General features: G+C 33.5%; 1 long non-coding RNA gene across 1 annotated transcript in view; it reads right to left on the bottom strand.

The window, feature by feature from the left end:
- LOC112658675 (uncharacterized) overlaps window positions 1-17,323 on the bottom strand; it is a 289,995-nt gene that overhangs the window by 259,088 nt on the left and 13,584 nt on the right. Inside the window, exon 2 of the long non-coding RNA XR_003135887.3 lies at window positions 5,529-5,589. This is a non-coding gene — a long non-coding RNA (uncharacterized LOC112658675). The remainder of the gene's footprint in view (window positions 1-5,528; window positions 5,590-17,323) is intronic.

Raw genomic sequence — 17,323 nt, 5'->3', positions numbered from 1 at the left:
AATTAAATTCCCTTTGTTCTAGTATCTCCACTCTGTTCCTTTAATATGTACACAGAGCTAGGTATGCAAAAAAAAAAAAGTGCTATATACATTGATACAGTCCAGAAACCAATCTCTTTCTGTACTTTTATCAAATATAATTGACATACTTAAAAAGAATGTCTTCTGGGTATCCTACCAAAGGTATGCAAGGCACTACATTAAAAAAAATGAAAGAATCTATTCAGGGGTATTTTCAAGTGCACTCTGTATATGTAATATGAAGTTGAAGAAGCTCTCAGAAAATTCATTTGTTTCTGCAAGAAGCATCTGGAATTTTAAATCTTCTGACCGTAGCTTTTGGGAATAGCAGCTCTTAGGGGCTTAATGCCTTAAATGCATAAGATAATTTGACCTCTGGAATCTGAGAGCCTTGAAGACTGCACTAGTTTGTTTGCATAAACTTCCCAGAAACAAAGTGTTTTTTATTTTTCAAAAGTATTCTGTCATGAAAGAATATCCATCCCCTCCACCCCTTCTAAAGCCTATAATACTTCATATTTACACTTTTGCACACAATGACAAAAGGGCACAGAATAAAGTGTTGTTGCCAATTATGTCATGGACCAGACCACCTCAGGGTTTCAGTGATCTCCTGGAGTTAGAAACAGAGAAGAATAACAAGGGTAGCATTTAGTTTTTTCTTTCCTTGGAAGACAATGAAAGACTCTAGATTTGCTGCCAGATGGGAGGCTCTACAATGCAGTGTCTATAGAACACAACTGGTGATGCTTTTTGGACCATGTGGGTTTATGCACATAATCTGCAGCACTCAAAGGAACACTATTTTTGCAAGCATTGCATTTAATGTGGGAAATAAAGCATGAGTGGAGCACACCCAATGGTGCTTGCAAGATGTTGTGGTGGTCTTGAGTTAACCTATTCCCTTACTACCTGAGGTACTACTAAGAAATCACTTAGGGGATCCCTGGGTGGCGCAGCGGTTTGGCGCCTGCCTTTGGCCTAGGGCGCGATCCTGGAGACCCAGGATCGATTCCCACATCGGGCTCCCGGTGCATGGAGCCTGCTTCTCCCTCTGCCTGTGTCTCTGCCTCTCCTTCTCTCTCTGTGACTATCATAAATAAATAAAAATTAAAAAATATATAAAAAAAAAAAAGAAATCACTTAGCATAAAGGAGACTTAGGCCATCATTGTTATTTTTACTGATTATTGAGTTGGGGTAATATTACATTCCTAGTACCATTAATGAAAATGATTATTTTTAAACAAGAATATAATTTTAATTTAAATTATTTTTAAAATTTTAATAAAATTGAAGTGAGCTTTTAAAAACAGTATTTGCAGCATTTCTACTGTTTGCCAGTAAGATATTTATAAATGAGATAATGAAATGAGATAATGCATTTGAAACTATCTTTTAAACTAAAAAGCATTTTAAAGCTTTAAGATACTTTTAGTCACCTTGAAAAATACTAGATTTCCCATCACAATATGGCTTCGCCTACTGTATACTTACTGGTACATTTAATGTATCTGATGAGCTCAACATATGACCTAATTGGTGAAGTTATTGTGCTATCATGCGGGTTCTTAAAATAGATTACAATGGAGAAAAAATCTCCATATTGCATCAGTCATATCCCTGGCAAGAAGCTGGTGGCATTGTCCTACAGAGTAATTAAGAAAAATTTAAGGTTGTGATAAATGAGTTTAAATGAACGTAGCAATTGGAGGTAAAGTACTCTCAAGCTAATGGTAGGGATTTGTTGCCACACCTGGTCTGAAGAGTAAGGGGATGATGCAGGTACTATACCCCAGGAAGAGAGTCACAGAGAACTTTGGAAGAAGAATCCATCCACAGTTGACCCTTGATCAACATGGGTTTGAACTGCACAGGTCAACTGATATGTGGATTTCTTTTCAATAAATTTTTTTTTTTTTTTTTTGCGATGTGATAATTTGAAAAAAACTCACAAATGAGCTACATAGCCTAGAAATACTGAAAAAAAAAATTAAGGAAAAGTTGGATATTGTAAGAATATTGTATATAATTCATATAACATACAAAATATGTTTTAATTGATGTTTGTGTTATCCTTAAGGCTTCCAATCAACCATTGGCTATAAGTAGCTAAATTTTGGGGGAGTCAAAAATTACATGTGTATTTTTTACTGAACAGATTACTGCCCTTAATCCCCACATTATTCAAGGATCAACCATACTACCATGTTTGGGAGGGTGCTTTGGAAATAAAATCCCAACTTTCCTCAACTTTCAACCTCCAATCTTTTGCCTATATTTACTATCAATTGAACCCAATATTAGGCCAGAGAGCAGAAGATACCATTAATAAAGTTCATAAATGTTAACTTCTTGAGGCACATAGCAGGGTGGATCTTGCAGGGTAAATAAAGAATATATAAAAAATATAGAGGGAACTAAATTCAGAATTAGAAAAAATTTCCTGAAATGATTTCCATGTTAAATATGAAAGTATATGTTTAGAATAAATTTAATTGTTTTAGATGGGTTTATTCATTCACTTATTCAGCAAAACTTAAGTGAATACCTACTATGTGTGCTGTTCTATGCAAGGTACTGAATAAAATATTTTATATGATACCTCTTTTCCACAATTTTATCATTTCATCTGAAATACAGGTGAGAAAAGCCAATGATTATAACCTCATTCAATAAAGGAGAAAGTCAAGTGAATAGGAGGAAGCTTTGGGGAAAAAATACAGCTTAAGCCAGTGTTAAGGAAAGATAGGAATTAGACAAGTGGACAATGGATGAGAGGGAGAAGTGATAGTAGCTAGTAGAAAAGCAAGTAGAACATGTAAACATACACCAGCTCAAGAAGTCTAGGTTCAGGAAACTGGAACTTTTTCAGTTTTCTTGGAAGGAAGGAAAAACCTAAGGCCAACAAGACCGGCCTAGATCAGTGAGGTGCTTTATTTAATATTAGCAGTGGTATTTTATCCTAAAATGGATAGCCAAGGAAGAATTTTAAGCCAGGAAACCGCCTAAAGAGATTTGAATTCAAAAAAATTAATTATGGCAGATGTGTGGAAGATATATGGGAAGAATGTGAAAATGGACAGCAGTTAAGAGAGTACTTCAAAATTCAGAAGAAAAGTCCAAAGGCTTTGCATTAGTCTTCAGATCTCCAGAGAAACAGAACAGGATACAATCTGCAGTAGGCAAACTGAAAGATCCAGGAGAGCCAAGGTGTAGTTCCCGTCCGAAGGCCAGTATGCTTGAAACCCAGAAAGAGCCAATGTTTCAGTTTGAATACAAAGGGAGGAAAAAAACCAATGCCAGTTTAAAGGCAGCCAGGCAGGGAGAATTCTCTTTTACTCTTGAGAGGATCAGTATTTTTGTTCTAATCAGGGTACCAGTTGTTTAAATGGAGCCCACCAAATTTGCAGAGGGACATCTGTTTAACTCAGTCTACTGATTCAATTGATTATCTCTTCCAGAAAAGCTCTCGAAGACACACCCAGAGTAATTGACCAAAGGTCTGGGCACCTCTTGGCCTAATCAAATTGACATGCAAAAGTAATTATCCAAGGCTTGAAATCAGGAACAGTGATGGAATACTGCAAAAAAGTATAAGAAATTGGAAATTCAATGGCTCTTACAGATGACCATCAAACTTGATTCCCAAGAGCCTCTCTTGCATACCTGGGTAAAATGTAATGTCACTGACCACTATAAGCAATACACCTGGGGAGGAGTAAATATAGGGGAGATAAGATTTGGAAAGGTTGAGCCAGTGCCTGTGAAACGAAGCATTTCAGAGGGAAGTTTGCACTAAAGTAAAGATAAGCTTTATATGGTCATTATAAATGTTCAGATGGATGACATTTATATAAATGATTATTACTGTAGTCAAATTATAACCACTCAATACGGGCCTCTTTCATACGATCAAATATAAGAGAAATTGGTCTGCCATTGATAAAGAAAAAGAATAGATAAAATCAATGATCTATTTATGTTGTACATTTAGATTTATTCTATCTTCAACAGATTAATATTTGTGTATTGTAGAATTTTAGTTCAATATTTTGTTAGATGTTATACTTCTACAGTTTTCTATATCTTTTCATACAGGTGTTTTGAAACAGTAGTAATAAAATCATTTTAAAAAGTCAATTCAGGTAAATACCTATTCAATAAAATATTATAAAAGAAATATCTTAATTAAATTACTTTCATTCTCAACTGTTTGTCTGTGTAGGTAACACTTCTATATACCCCTATACCTTGCTACATATAAAATTAATGTATTTTAACATATCATAATTATATTTTTATTCATCATAAATAGTAATTACCTAGTTAATTTTTCTTGTGTAGACCTCTATGAAAGTATATGCTGTGTGGTTACACTCCCAAGGGGGTATGTTCAATACCACTTGAGACAAGTACATTTGCAAAATTTGCAATAGTATTTGCAAAGGCAAATAACTTGATATCAGTTGCTCATTCAACACTTAAATTTAAATCATTTTATAACCCAAAGCCTTTACCACTGCCTCTAACTCCTCCTCATACTTCAACTTCCACTCAAGTTCTTCTCATCTTAGATCTTAGGTCAAGCTACATGTGTGGCAAAATTATGAGGAGGATTCATGACTTTTAACTTTAGATTATTATTGAAATTCAAAGTGTGATTCTAATATGTAATGTAGAAATATTTTTTTAAATGTAGGTAAAGTCAACTTCTTTATTACAGAAATATTATTTTCAGTATAAAAATAACTATCTAACCACATCACAATTGTTCCTATCATAAAATCATATTTGAATGGTTTTATGTATAATTAATACACAAGATTTTATCCTTTTACTTCCTTTGTAGCTTTTGATATTTCTGTGCTTATATAGTTCCATAACACTCATTTCTAAAGATAAGGAATCCATATTCTCCTAAATTTATTACAAAGTGAAATTCTATAAATTGAATTGCACTTTTCAGTTTTCTTATATAGGAAAATAAACAAAAAACTGTTTGAAAGAATTTACAGTTAGGAATTAATTCAGATCCAATAAACCAAGGTAACCATTTCCTGGTGCATCAATGCCTTTAGTTTTACCAGGACTGACACTTTGCTTCCACAGGTATGAATGCCAATCAATGGTCTAAATTTCTCTGTGGACACACCTAAATTCTATTAAAAATTTTAGATAGCAAATTTATTTCTCATTCTTTTGATATTTTAAAGTATAATTTTCATTTTAAAATAGCTAGGTATTATCTTTAATTCTTTCTAAAATATTCAAGGATTTTGTCACAGATGAAATTTTACATACCCAAAGTATTTTGTTGTTGACAATTATGCTTCACAGAAACATTATTTTCAAATAGGATACCTTCTGCAGAGAAAAATTTAAATATAAATATTTAAGTAGTATTAGATATCCTACCCATTCTCACTAATCTTCATTTGTTAGTAATCATTAATTAATTTAACCCTTGCTCTTTTACCAAAGTTAGATAGAAAAAATCAAGCTCACCTTCATAGGAAAGACCTCATTTATCTTTCCAGTGTTTCCTGCTTTCTTTTCCCTTCCTTACCTAGAAGAATGATAGAGAAAAAAATTCATATCACAGTGTGATACTGCTGGTGTGTATGAAAAACCCTTGACAGCCTTGTTCCCATCAGCAGTTTCCCTGCCGGCCAGCTTCTAAGTCCCTCCCACTCCCGCGCTCCTCAGGTAGCTGGCTGCTAGATGTTTACTGATTAACTTGAATTAAATGTTCTCCTAGCAACCAACACTAGGATAGGATTAGATACTTTTACAAAAGACTTTTTTTCTGTTCAAGAAGCTTAAACTTTCCAACACCATAAGCAGAAACTAATAGTGTTTTAAAGCAAATCTAAATGTGATTCCTTCACATGTTTAAAAGAAATTTCAGCCAATTTCCTCTTATTGTTATCTTTACTTGGGAGAATCAGTCATTTTTTTCCATTTAAAAATTTGCAGTTAACTGCCTTTATAAGGCAGTTAAACTGGATGGTGAAGGAATACATAATATGTACTTTTTAAAAATCCACAAAGAATTCATGTAATTTTGTAATTTTCAGTGTTAGATATAGTAAACAAATAGTCTGGTTTCTTTCTTTCTTTTTTTTTTTTGAGGTAAAATTAATATATATCGTTATATGGTTTTCAGGTACACAACATTATAATCTGACATCGGCATACACTACAAAGCAATCATCACCACAAGTCTAGTTACCACCCATCACCATATAATTAACCCTTTTCACCCACTCCACCCAGCTCTAAACCCCCTTCCTTCCAAGAAGCATCAATCTGTTCTCTGTATTTATGAATTTGTTTCAGTATTTTTTAAGATTCCACATGAGTAAAATCATATGGTGTTTGTCTTTCTCTGACTTATTTCACTTAGCAGAGTACCCTCAATGTGCATCACTGTTATTGTAAATGGCAAGAATTCTTTCTTTATGCATGAGGAGTATTCCCGTGTGTGTGTGTGTGTGTGTGTGTGTGTGTGTGTGTGTGTGAAATATCTTTTCCATTTATCATTTGATGGTCTTTTAGGTTGTTTTGTATCTTGGCTATTGTAAATAATGCTGCAATTAACATAGAGGTTCCTATATATTTTCAGAGTAGTGTTTTCATGTTCTTCAGATAAGTACCCAGAAGTACAACAGCTGGATCATATGGTACATCTAGTCTTAATTTTTTTAGAAATCTCCATACCGTTTTCCATTGTGGCTGCAACAATAAACATCCTACGAACAGCGTATAACAGTTCCCTTTTCCACATCCTCTCCAATACTCGTTATTTCTTGTCTTTTGTATAATAGTCTTCTAATAGGTATGAAGTGTATTTCATTGTGGATTTGATTTGCATTCCCCTAATATTTAGTGATGTTGAACATTTTTCATGTACCTGTTGGCCATCTGTATGTCTTTGGAAAAAAGTCTATTCAAAAAAAAAAAAAGAAAAAAAGAAAAAAGTCTATTCAGATCCTCTGCCCATGTTTTAATTGGGTTATTTGGTTTTTTTTTTTAATTGTTGAGTTATGTGAGTTCTTTACATATTGTGGATATTAGTGCTTTATTGGATACATGATGTTTAAATGTCTTCTCCAATTATATGCATTGCCTTTTTGTTTTGATGATGGATTTCTTCTCTCTGCACAGAAGCTTTTTAGTTTGATGTAGTCCTTTGCTCATTTTTGCTTTTGTTTCACTTGCCTTTGGCAACAGATTCACAAACATATCACTAGACCAAACTTAAAACTCTGTCCTTTCTCCATTGCATGTTCTTAGCTCCTTTGCAGTAATTAATTGTTCGTGTGTGTGTTATTTCTAGTCTCTTGATTTTGTTCCATTGATCTGTGTGTCTGTTTCTATGTCAATGCTATACTTTTTTGTAATATAGTTTGAGAAGGTGGTACTTTGTTCTTTCTCAAGATTACTTTGGCTATTTGGCATCTTCATGATTCTATACAAATTTTAGAATTGTTTGTTCTTGCTCTGTGAAAAATTCAATTGGAATTTCGATAAAGATCACACTGAATCTATAGACAGTTTTGCATAGTATGGGTATTTTAACTATGCTAATTCTTCTAATCCATGAGCATGGAAAATCTTTCCATTTATTTCTTTCATCAGTGTTACAGCTTTCAAAGTACAGGTCTTTCACTTCTTGATTAAATTCATACCAATGTATTTTATTCTCTTTGATGCAGTTGTAAATGAGATTGCTTTTTAAATTCTTCTTTCCAATAGTTGGTTATTAGTGTATGGAAGCACCACAGAATTCTGTATATTTATTTTACTTACTGCAAACTTACTAAATTAATTTATTAGTTCTAATAGATTTTGGTAGACTTTAGGATTTTCTATATATAGTATCATATCATCTGCAAATAGAAACAGTCTTACTTATTCCATTCTGATTTGGATTCTTTTTCTTTCTTTTTCTTATCTTATTCTAGTAGCTAAGATTTCCAATACAATGTTGAATAAAAGTGGTCAGGGTCTTCATCCTTGTCTTGCTCCTGATCTTAGAGGAAAAGTTTTTCATTTTTCACTATTGAAAATGTTAGCTGTGAGTTGCTCATATATGGCCTTTATTATGTTGACGTATATTCCCTCTAACCATTTGAGAGTTTTTTTTATCATAAATGTATGTTGAATTTTGTCAAAGTTTTTTTCATCCTTGAAGATGATCATATGATTTTATTCCTCATTTTGTTAATGTGATATATCATGTTGATTGATATGTGAAGGTTGAATTGTTCTTGTGTCCCTGGAACACATCCCACTTGACCATGATGATGTATGATACTTTTAATGCATTGTTGAATTTGGTTTGCTAATGTTTTGTTGAGGACTTTTGCATCTATATTCATCAGTGATATTGGCCTGTACTCTTTTTCAATGAGGTCTTTGGGTTTGGTTTTAGATATCAGCGATATGCTGGCCTTGTAAAATGAGTTTGGAAGCATTCATTTTCTTCAATTTTTTGAAAGAGTTTGAAAAAGACAGGTGTTAAATCTCTAAAATTTTAGTAGAATTTACCAGTGAAGTTATCTGATCTTGGTCTGTTGTTTGTTGGGAGGTTTTTGATTACTATTTCAATATCCTTGCTAGAAATTGGTCTAATCAGATTTTCCTTTCCTTCATGATTCATCTTGATAGATTATATGCTTTAGACATTTATTAATTTCTTCTAGATTGTCTAATCTATTTTTATATAATTCTTCATAGTAATTTCTTATGATCTTTTGTATTTTTGTGGTATCAGTTGTAACTTCTCTCTTATTTCTGATTTTATTTGAACACTACTACTTTTTTGTTAGTCTAAAATTTGCTAGTTTTTTTATTATTTCAAAGAATCAGCTTTTAGTTCTATTTATATTTTATCTTTTTAGTCTCTATTTTTTTTCTGGTCTTTGTTATTTCCTTCCTTCTACTAACTTTGGGCTTTGTTTATTCTTTTTCTAGTTTCTTGAAGTGGGCAGGTAGTTTATTGGGGATTTTTCTTGTTTCTTGAAGTAGGCTTATATTGCTATGAAATCCCTCCTGGAACTGATTTTGCTGTGTCCTATAGATTTTGGTATTCACATTTCTGCTCTTATTCAATTATAGGTTGTTTTTTTTTTAAGTTCTCCTTTGATTTCTTCATTGCCCATTGGTTATTCTATAGTATGTTTTTTATCTTTGCATTTGTGTTTTTTTCCTGTTTTTTTTCTTCTGATTAATTTCTAATTTCATACCATCTTCTTGGAAAAGATGCCTGATATTTCAACCTCGAATTTATTAAGATGAATTTTGTAGCCTAACATAAAATTGCTAAAAATGTTCCATGTGCAGTTGAGTAGAGTGTGCAGTCTACTTCTTTTGTATGGAATATTCTGTATATATCTATTAAGTTTATCTGGCCTAATGTGTCATTTAAGGGCGAGGTATCCATATTGATTTTCTCTCTTAATGACCTATCTAATAATGTAAGTTTGGTGTCAAAGTCCCCTACTGTTTTTGTATTGATGTCTATTTCTCCCTTTAGGTCCATTAGTACCTAGCGCTCCTTTGGTGGGTACATACATATTTATTTTTTTTAAAGATTTTATTTATTTATTCACGTTAGACATAGAGAGAGGGAGAGAGAGAGAGAGAGAGAGAGAGGCAGAGACACAGGCAGTGGGAGAAGCAGGCTCCATGCAGGGAGCCTGACGTGGGACTTGATCTGGAACTTCAGGATCGCTCCCTGGGCAAAAGGCAGGCGCTAAACCGCTGAGCCACCCAGGGATCCCCCAGCACATATATATTTATAAATATTCTTTATTCTTGCTGTATTTACCCCTTTATCATTATGTAATGTCCTTCTTTGTCTTTTATTACAGTCTTTGTTTTAAAGTCTATTTTCTCTGATATGAGTATAACTATACCAGCTTTCTTTTGGTGTCTATTTGCATAGAGTATTTTTTTCTATCCCTTTACTCTCAATCTCTTTGTGTTCTTGTTTCTTTGTGTGTGTGTGTGTGTGTGTGTGTGTGTGTTTTCTAATTTCTGACATGACTCACTTGTAGACAGCATAAAGATGGGTCTCATTTTCTTAACTATTCAGGCATTTTATGTATTTTGATTGGAGAACTTGGTCCATTTACATTTAAATAATTATTAATAGGTAAGTGCTTATTGCCATTTTGTTAATTGTTTTCTGGTCATTTTTGCAATTTCTCTCTAGTTTCTTCTTCTCTTTCTCTCTTCCGGTTCGGTGGTCTTCTTTAGTGTTAGATTCCTTTATCGCTTTCTTTTGTGTATTTACTGTAAGTTTTTGCTTTGTGGTTACTGTCAGGTTTGCACTTGATGTCTTGTGTAGATACTGGTTAGTTTTAAGTTGATATGAACTTAAACTGAATTGAACACATTGCAAAACTTTACATTTTTACTCCCTCATCTCACATTTTATAATTTTGATGTCATATTTTACATCTTTTAATTTCATGTTTCCCTTATCATTGTTTTAATTTTATTACTTTTTGCCTTTTAACCTTTATTTCTTCTTTATAAGTGACTGATTTGCTATCCTTATTTTATCTTTATCTTTTCCAGTGAGATTTTTACTTTTGAATTTTTTTTGTTATTAATTATTGCGATTTATTTTCAGTTTGAAGAAGTCCCTTTAATACTTCTTCTAAAATTGTAAAGCCAGTTTAGTGGTGATGAATTCCTTTAGTGTTTGCTTATCTGGAAAATTCTTAATCTCCCCTTCAATTGTTTTGTTTGTTTGTTTGTTTAGTTTCAGGTGTAGAACTTAGTGATTCATCACTTACAACCTCCAGTGCTCCCCATTATAAATGCTCTCCTTAACCCATCCCCCAACCCACCTCCTCTCCATCAACCCTCATTTCATTCTCTATAGTTGAGTCTGTTTTCTAATTTGCCTCTTTTTTCTTTTCCCATATATTCATCCATTTCCTAAATTCCACATATGAGTGAAATCATATGCTATTTGTCTTCTCTGACTGACTTATTTCGCTTAGTATAATATTCTCTACCTCCATCCATGTAGTTTCCTATGGCAAGATTTCATTCTTTTTCATGGCTAGTATTCCATTGTATTGCATGGATCTTCTTTATCCATTTGTCAGGTGACAGATATTTGGGCTCTTTCTATAATTTGGCTATTGTTGATAATTCTTCTATAAACATTGGGATACATATATCCCTTGAAAAGAGTATTTTTGTACCCTGTGGTTAAATACCTAGTACTGCAATTGCTGGATCATAGAGTAGTTCTATTTTTAAATTTTTGAGAAACCTCCATACTATTTTCCAGAGCAGCTGCACCAATTTGCATTCCCACCAACAGTGCAAGAGGGTTCTCCTTTTTCTACATCCTCACCAACACCTGTTGTTTCTTGTGCTGTTAATTTTAGCCATTCTGACTAATGTGAGGTGATATCTCCTTGTAGTTTTGATTTGTGTTACCCTGATTATGAGTGATGTTGATCATCTTTTCATGTGTCTGTTAGCCATGCAGATGTCTGCTTTGGAAAAATGTCTATTCAAGTCTTCTGCCTGTATTATTTGTTTTTTGGGTGTTGAGTTTGGTAATCTTTATGGATTTTAGATACTAACAATTTTTAGATATGTCATTTGCAAATATCTTCTCCCATTCCATAGGTTGCCTTTAGTTTGGTTTATTGTTTCCTTCCCTGTTCAATAATTTATCAGTTGCATATAACACCCAGTGCTCATCACATCATGCGTCCTCCTTAATGCTCTTTAATGCTGAATGATAACTCTGCTGGGCAGAGCATTCTTGGTTGGAAGGTTTTCCTTTCAGCACTATGAATATGTTATGCCACTCTCTTCTGGCCTATAAACTTTCTGCTAGACAATCTTCTAATAGTCTCTTGGATTTTCCCTGTAATGTAACAAGTTGTTTTCTTTTGCTGCCTTTAAGCTTATGTGTATGTACTTTAATTTTTACCATTTTAATTATAATATATCTTGGTATGGATCTCTTTGAGTTCCTCTTATTCAGGACCTTTTGGATTCCTGGACCTGTATGTCTGTTCTTTTCCCTGATTTAGGAAGTTTTCAGCCATTTTATTTCTTCAAATAATTTTTTCTGCCCCCTTTTCTCTCTCTTCTTCTGGAACCCCTATAATATGAATGTTATTCTGCTTGATGTGATCTCAAAGTTATCTCCACTTTTAAAGATTATTTTCTCTTTTTGCTTCTCTGTCTGGGTGAGTTCCTTTGTTTTGTCTCTCAGCTTGTTGATCTGTTCTTCCTTTGATCCAGTCTACTGGTGAATCCTTCTGGTATATTCGTCAGTTCAGTTATTGTATTCTTCAGCTCCATAACTTCCATTTGGTACTTTCTTATATTTCTCTTTTTAGAAGTTCTCATTTCATTTATTCTTTCTTCTCTCAAGTTCTCCAAAGTTCATAAATAGACATATTTATAATCATTACTTTGAACTCTTTATCAAGTATATTGCTTATCTCTGTTTTATTAAGATATTTTTTCTGGGATTTGGTTTTGTTCTTCTATTTGGAACACATTCATCTGTCTCCTCATTTTGCCTGTTTCTATATACTAGGCAAATAATCTACTTCTCCCAATTTTGAAGGAGTGGCTTCCTATAGAAGATGTTCCATGGAGCTCAAAAGTGCTATCACCCATGGCCACAGTACCAGGCACTCAAGGGGCATCTCTTGTCTGAGTTGTGTATGCTGCCTTCTCTGATGAGCCTGAAGCTGCAGCATGGAGGTGTGAAAGGCTTTCACTCAGCTAGGCTGTGGCAGGTGGCTGTAGCACGTGGAAGGATGCGACACTCAATGGGGCATACTCTTATGTGCTAACAGGTTAGAAGAAGAGTTCTAAAAGAGTATCTTCCAGCACTGGTATTAGAAAGTTAGAATGAGATTGCAAAAATGGTGCTCTGCAAAGTCTCTCCTTAGAAAAAGTTCCAGTGAGTTCTTGACTCACCAGCAGATGTTTTAAGATCAGAAAGTGGACTCTACATATGGTTTAGTTGCTTTCAAACTGGTGTTTTTACTTTGTGTCTTATAGCAAGTAAATGTGTACAGGAGCCTTCTAAGAGCACATTCTCTGTTTTTTATAGATCTCTAGATTTCCTAGATGTTATCCTGTTCGTTCTCAAAGCCAGGTATTTGGGGGGCTTATCTCTCCTATGAAGGATCTATAGGTTGAGTGTCTGATGTGTGTATATGCTCCTCACTTCTCAGGGTAAAGTTCCATACTTTCGATATCCCTCCAATTGTGGATCATTGTGCCTAAGGTGGATTTTGTTTTTGTTTGGTGAGAATGTATCACTCCAACTATTCATTTCCATGCTGTCCCTTTATTCTTTGTTGTGGAGGCTCTGTTCATCCAATTATTAGGTCTTTTTCAGAGGAAATTATTCTATGTGGAAGTATAAATTTGTTGTCCCTATAGAAGGAGGTGAGTGAAAATCTTCTGGCACCATCTTGAACCACTCTCCAAATACATCTGTTTTCTAATAGCCAAGTTAGTTATATAGAAGACAAAGTAAATTTTCCTATAAAACATTATAATTAATGTTGAGTTTTTGAACAAAAATAATATGAAACCTAAGAGTTTCAACTAAGATTTTACTAAAAAGTTAATGTACATGTGTTCTCTCTACTTCTCAAAAAATATTACTCTGTCATCAATTATGTTTAAATTCTGATAACAATTTTTAATATCAAAACATTGTTTGTTGGAAAGAGCTCATATAAGAAAATGTATAACATGTATAATAAATCTCCAATAATGTTAAATAAGCTGACCAATAGTACATGATGATTATCTCAGTAGGCCTTTGAAACAAAAGGAGATACATTAATATGCTCCACTAAGATTTTTTTTTTAAGATTTTACTTATTTATTAGAGACGGAGAGAGAGAGAGAGACAGGGAGAGACAGAGACAGAGACACAAGCAGAGGGAGAAGCAGGCTCCATGGAGGGAGCCAGACATAGGACTCGATTCCGGGTCTCCAGGATCATGCCCCGGCCGAAGGCAGCGCTAAAGTGCTAAGCCACCGGGGCTGCCCCCCACTAAGATTTTTAATCTAACAGAGAATACTAGAGTAGAAAGTAAAATATTTTAGTATGATTGATGACAGTTACTAGGGTATTAAGATTAGAAGTGACAATCTTGAAGCAATTAAATGTTTTAAAATTTAAAAACTAAGATTCAAAAATAAAAACCCACAGTTCAATAATTTGGTGAAGATAAATGAATATTTTTCCAGAGATGAGAATAAAGCAGCAAATACTTCATAAGAAAAATGTACTATTAATTCATCTGTGATCGCTCTTTCACCTAAAATTTTCACCTAAAAAATTTCTGCAATTTTTCCTTTTTACTAATAGCTTTTTGTTTTCAATTTAAGTATTTCTTTAACTTCACATGTGTTTTTAAGAAATCTGAATTGTAAACACTAACCACGTATTTTAAAACTTTCAGTTTGGTAGAATTTTTGAAAATCTAATTCAAATTTTCGAAACTATACCTATAGATACTATAAATTTTTAGCATCTTGATAGATCATTCAAAGCACAGCGATTTTTTACTTCCCAGGCACTAGAGATGTGGGAACCCATATTTATCAAAAATCTGCTCTATGTCAGCTACATTGCAAGGTTTTTAAATAGAATATCTCATATAATCCTTTCAAAAACAGCTGAAACAAATATTATTATTTCCAATTATAGATTCTGAGATTTAGAAATGTTAATACTTTCCCAAAATTCATAGAGTAAGGCAAAGCCAAGATGAAACTCATGAGAAAGGGATTCTGATCCCTTTTCACTCTATCAAACTGCCTTTCAATACTATGGAAGTGAAATCATCACCATTGAAGCACCTGACAATGTGTTGATGATCAAGTTTCCCAAAGTATTCACCTATACATTTCTGTACTTTAAAAATTACTATTTGCTTTTCTTTGATGGCTTATCAAAACTCCTACTCTTTTCAGGTAGCAATGGCAAAAGATTAGACTAAACAACATAGAAGTACGAATGACTAAATAATCAGATTTAAGTGTTTATCTCAGGTAGAGAATAAAATAGAATTTCAGTGCATGTGTAAAAGAGAGAGATTATTTCTTATAAATTCATATATACATACATACACACACCTTTAAGGGTGCTTTCCTTCTCCATCTTTGTATAGCCCTGTGTAAGAAACACTTTGCTAATAAGATTAGAGGGATAGATGTCCTTGATATGCATGTACTGACCTATCAAAGGGTCCCAGATCAATCCTTTGGGTTAAGCCATGGGCCCTTGTTAAAACCATGGCTATATTTATAATGAATGAGAAAATGTAGAAAGAAAATAATCGGTTGTTATGCAGCTGGGTTTTGATTCCCTATTGAATTATATCTTGAGTATAACAAGATAGTTAGACAGAAGTTTTTGAAAATTTATTATTACAAATATACATGTTCAATGATGCCACCCACATTTTGAAGAGTACATCATTAGGAAATATGAGCTAAGTGTCTATTTTCAAAACATTGGTAAAAATAATGGCTAAAACTGCTACAAGAGGATGCAAAACTAAAGGATAAAATGATCTTTTATATATACTCTTTGTATAAAAAATGAAAGGCAATATTGAGAGCTAATGTTTTACAGAACTTTATATGATGCCCTTAGTAAAGGTGGAAGAGGAAAATGACACCTAGAGGGAATAAGAAAAGGAATAAAACATAACAAATATAAAATAAATTCTGGAAAGTATACCACAATAACAAGAATTTGAAAATGCTTAAGACTTTGAAGGAGAAAAATAAGTAAAGCATTGCCTTAATTGTTTATGAAAATGCAAAAAAGCAAGAGAAAAACATCCATCTGCAGTGGGCCTGAAGAGGTGGAGAACGAGCAGGTTAGAAAAAATAAATCTTTCTAAAAGACATCCTTGCCACTATCCCCAACCCATTAGTACAACTATAGATCAGAAATGCTATAAGCAAATTATACTTTGCAAAATGTTAAAAAGGTTTTTACATTAAAATATATTTTCCCTATATACTCTAATATACTGTCTATATCAAGAGCAGCTATTACCTAAGGGTGACAGTGGCTGGGAAAGTAGCCCTACCTATATATTTCCACAGAAGACATTCTCACTGAGTGAGTTTCTTGCAACTCAGAGCTATTCAATCCAGCTCAAAACAGCTCTCCACTCTGACTTCAACAGCATCTTCATTTCTCCCCTTTTACTCCTATATCATTCTCAGTTCTTCAATTCCTGCCATCATCCCTGGTACCTTCAGCTCATATGATCAATTTATCCAGCAATCTAAACTTGTGATTCTTCTGCTAATCCCACTACATCTATGCTTATAGTAATTTGAATAAACTCCTAAGCACCATCACACCCAGGGTCTGGAAATGACTCTGACTGAAGTAATAATTTCCAAAATCCTACTCTTTCATTACAATTCTGCATCCTTTTTACTTTTCCTCTACATCATTTTCACTGCACAAGGGCTTCCCCCCATCAAGGTTTCCGGTTCCATACTACCACCCTTTTCTCCCAGGTCTTGGATTCTTTATTCTATATAACTGGCTGAGACCTCAAGATGCTCCAGTTCAACCTTTCCCACCCATTCACCCCAGACACTCCACCCAAGGATTCAGCTCAACACTTTCTCCGTTTTTACACCTGAGCTGCTTGTGGAACACATTACCTTTAAAATGTATTCCCCAAAAAAATAATAAAATAAAATAAAATAAAATAAAATAAAATAAAATAAAATAAAAAAATAAAATAAAATAAAAAAATAAAATAAAATAAAATAAAATAAAATAAAATAAAAAATTGTATTCCCTAACTTCAACCTGGCCCGGTAGGCTTTGGTCCTCTTTCATCAGTTTCAGTTGCTTCCTTTTCTTCAGAGTGCCTATTCAAAATATTCACTGTTATCCTCAAAAGCTTTACTAATGGGTGTGCCGGTACATGTTCAATAAACAGCTCTTTGAAAAAATGGAACAACAACAACAAAAAACGTAGTCTGTAGCATTTGCTGATTTTCAAGCTGCAAGTCCTCCCAGTGTGGATCATCTCAAGGCACTGTGTGCCATCACCGAACAGAGTGGGGAAGAAATGTATAGTAAACAGTGTATCTTTTGTGATATTTCTACCAGATACAAGTTTATATCTGATCTCAGACACAATAGATATAAATAACCTCAAGTGCATAGATAATAGTAAAATGTAAAAAAATAATTAGGAAGTGATAAATGTTGAATATTGCCTTTGTTT

The sequence above is a fragment of the Canis lupus genome, chromosome 12, assembly GCF_003254725.2.
Source record: "Canis lupus dingo isolate Sandy chromosome 12, ASM325472v2, whole genome shotgun sequence".
Taxonomy (NCBI): Eukaryota; Metazoa; Chordata; class Mammalia; order Carnivora; family Canidae; genus Canis; species Canis lupus.
Note: the sequence above shows the minus strand (reverse complement) of the source record. Positions and strands in the feature narration are given on the sequence as shown.